Genomic DNA, 3,752 nt, shown 5'->3' on the forward strand with positions numbered 1-3,752 from the left:
TCACCAACTACGACTCTGCTCATCCCTCCAACTGACGTCTCCGCTGCTTCATCTTCTGGCTCCTGACCTCGGCTTTCGTATACGACCACCCGATTCGTTCATTGCTGTGGACTGGCGTCACGCGGTTCATCATCACCGTGTTACAGTTCGTTTTTGTTGTTTGTGATCCCCATTTATGAGCTGTTGACCAGCCCTGGGACTAGGTCTTCGGACTGAACCTCGTGGGCCAACAGACCCCTTTGTTGTTAATTGTTTGTTTGTGTTCCAAACTGTAACTGAAGACCTTTCTGCCTACGCCTGAAGCGTAAGTCAAATAAATTCACCTGTTCTTTCTCAATCCGCTCCGAGTCCCTATCTCCAGACTCTACGCCGCTAATCCCACCTGTCCGTATCTAATTGCCACCCCGGCCCACCATGACCTTGGGGCCCGATCCTTCGGTTTTCCCCGACATCTGGGTGCAAAACTGCCTGCAATATAGGAATTGGTTCACCCTCCAAAGATGAGAACAGTCATCTCCCTATTGCTGTAATGGGACCGAAGTGCCACAGGTGCTAACAGAAGCACTCCTACGTGATAGGTAATTTAGTCTCAAGATGCACTTCTTTATCCATGAGATGGAAAAAGAATTCTGCCCAAAGCATCCTGTCTGCTGGGGTGCTCTTTGCAGGGCTCCAGAGATAATCTATTGAGTTTCTGGGCAACTCGCACATTTCAAAGCTAATGTTTCAGTGTGTCTGCAGACATTGTTGCTCAGATCTATGATGCTGTGACTTACTCTGGCTCTGTGGGGCAATTTTCCTTATGAACATTTTCTAAAAGAAATTTTTATTTAAAAGTAATAAATAGTCCTTAAAATCAATTCTTTTGGCAAGCTAGGTGTCCTGTGGCTAAGCTAAAGGATACAGTTTTTCATTTTTTGACTCATGGTTTGAATTCCACACAAATGGGTAATGACTGGAATTCAGAAATGAGAATATAATTTAGAACAAATTATTTGCTCAGTAAACACACTGATTTTTCTCCTGTTAATGAATTGTTCCTGGAAAGTCTTTGAGACGCTTGAATATATTTATCATTCAAAATAATTTGCAGATTTCTTTAAATAATCAATCTTTGTCTAAATCATGTTACGAAAAGCTTACCACCGTGTCTGCTATGGAGAGTCACAAAGGAGTAGAAGTTATGTTTTGATAAAAATCTGCTTTGAAATTTGGATGAATATTCGAGAGCTGTGTTGAGAACACCATTCATTATTCAATGGATTTGGTTGCTTTACATTGAATAATTTATCTTACAAACCAATTTTTCTTACGTTTGCCCAGCTCTAATACTCTTAGAGACATTTTACCCTACTGTTTCCTTTGATGAAAGCTTTTTAGTCTGACAGCTGTTCTGTGGCCTACAGGAAATGGATGGGAAGCCTCATATCAATTCCTAGTGGGCAAATGCATTTACAATGGAAGCGGGTGTTGGTTGCAGCTGTGTTGGTCTAAGGAGATAGGCAGTCAAGGTTGTTTGGGTAAATGTGTTTATCTTTTATTAGATCAACTAAATAGTTGGAAAAATTGTTCTCTGTCAGCTTTCATAACAACCTCTCTGTCTCAGAGAGAAGGGCCATAGGATCTCTAAGATCCAAACACCAAACAATAATAAAACCAGCAGATAAAGGAAGAACTAGAGTTATCCTTAACCATGAAGATTACAGAAAAGAAGCCAACAGACAACTTTGACACCACCTACTATGAAAAACTAGAGGAAGATTAAACTCCTCTTTTCACCTGAAATACACCATCAAATACTTTCCATCTGAACTACAAGAAAAATCACAGAACTTAACCCCCTGGCTATCCAACCCAGGGACTTTTTACATGTTCCCAAAAATCCACAAACAAGGAAACCCAGGCTGACATATAATATCCAACCATGGAATCTTAACTGAAGAAATATCAGGTTTCGTCAAATCCATCCTAAAACCTCTGACTGAGTTTTGTTCAAAATGCAACAAACTTTCTATGAAAACTTAAAAAACAGACCACCTTCCCAGCAATACCCTCCTAGACACCATGGATATTACCAGCTTATACACCAACATTTCATGCTAGGATGGCATCCAAGCCTGCCTTACATATCTACAAGAGCAAGATGACAACTCTGAGTACAAACCTAACAATATTACTGAACTTGTACACTTCATCCGTACACACAACTTTACTTTCAATAACCAACACTTCCTCCTGACCATGGGCACAGCTATGGGCACCAAAATGGCCCCACAGTATGCCCACCTTTTTATGGGCCACCTGGAAGAGAATTCCTCAATAACTCAATTCTATGCTATACGTAGGATATAGAGATGATATCTTCATCATTTGGACTGAAAACCTGCAATCTCTTATTGATTTCCATCAGAAATTCAATAATCACCACCCCTCCATCAGCTTACCTTTTGAATACTACAGCACCAACATTTTCTTTTTAGACACTATGATCAATATTGAGAAATGGTAAAATACAAACCACCATATACAAGAAACCCAGGGACCAACATACATATCTACACAGAACCAGCAATCATCCTAAATACACCATGAAAGCTGTAATATACAGCCAAGCCCTCCGATACCACTGAATTTGCACTGAGGAGTACACCCATGATTGTTACCTCATAAATCTCAAAAAGGCTTTCACTCAACAAGGACACTTCTCCAGAGAGAGAGATCACACTTTTGAAAGAGTCGCCTGGATACCATATGAAGAATTGCTGCAGTACAAAAAGAAAATCTCCACAAATCGCACACCATTAGTTATTATATGCCATCCTTCCCTGGAACTTATATGGAAAATCCCCAAACAATTGCAACCCATACTAGAAGAAGACTCAATTCTTAAAGAGCTCTTCCCAGAACCACCCATCCTAGCCTTTAAACAAGCACCAAACCTTGCCAATCTCATCACCAGAAGCAAACTTTGTATGGCCCAAAGTACACCAAATGGATACAGACCTTGCCGAAATGTCAAACCTGCCAACATATCTCCACCACCCCCTCAATAACTACATCCCACAACAGAGCCATCATTATTCCTGGATCTTACACCTAAACCTCCAGAAATGTAATATATTTCATCCAGTGCACCAAATGCTCTGATGGAAAATATGTAGGAGGAACCAAACAACAACTGAGTACCAGAATGAATGCACACTGAAAATCTATCAAAGACAAGAATTCCTAATTACCTCTGGAGGCACATTTCTCACAGGACAACCACTCTCTTTCCAATCTCTCAATTCTAATCTTAATTCACTTAATTTACAAACCACCTTTCGAACTTTACTTCATAATTCTACTGGATACAAAAAATCATGGACTAAATATAGGTGTTGGATTTATGTCACGTTATAAGCTTCCTGCCATCTGATAACCCCAGGTAACCTCTCTACATTTTACCAGCTACATTCTATCACCAGATCAATATTCCCCCTTTTTTCCACCCACTTACCTGTCTTACACCTGTTGTCTCCCATGGCCTTTGATCCTCGCTGCCATGCATTTGCATTTTCACAGAAGGGCATTTTACATATTGGCTTCAATTCCATCCAGGAGAACACAAAACAACAGCAGACTCTCCCTATACCTGAAGAAGGGTGTTTATGCCTGAAAGGTTGCAGAGTACAATTTTTCCAACTATTCATGATGAAAGACACACAACCACACCTAGGAGTAACAGGCCTTTTCAACAGAAAGGCCAAAGG

The 3,752-nt window shown here is 40.5% G+C and overlaps 1 pseudogene; it reads left to right on the forward strand.

Annotated features, from left to right (window-relative positions):
• The first annotated feature begins 2,489 nt into the window (after positions 1 to 2,489).
• On the forward strand, positions 2,490 to 3,418 carry LOC149864692 (uncharacterized; annotated as a pseudogene).
• Positions 3,419 to 3,752: the final 334 nt, after the last annotated feature.

The sequence above is a fragment of the Crocodylus siamensis genome, chromosome 5 (assembly GCF_052110815.1).
Source record: "Crocodylus siamensis isolate JL-2025a chromosome 5, ASM5211081v1, whole genome shotgun sequence".
In the NCBI taxonomy this organism is placed as follows: domain Eukaryota; kingdom Metazoa; phylum Chordata; order Crocodylia; family Crocodylidae; genus Crocodylus; species Crocodylus siamensis.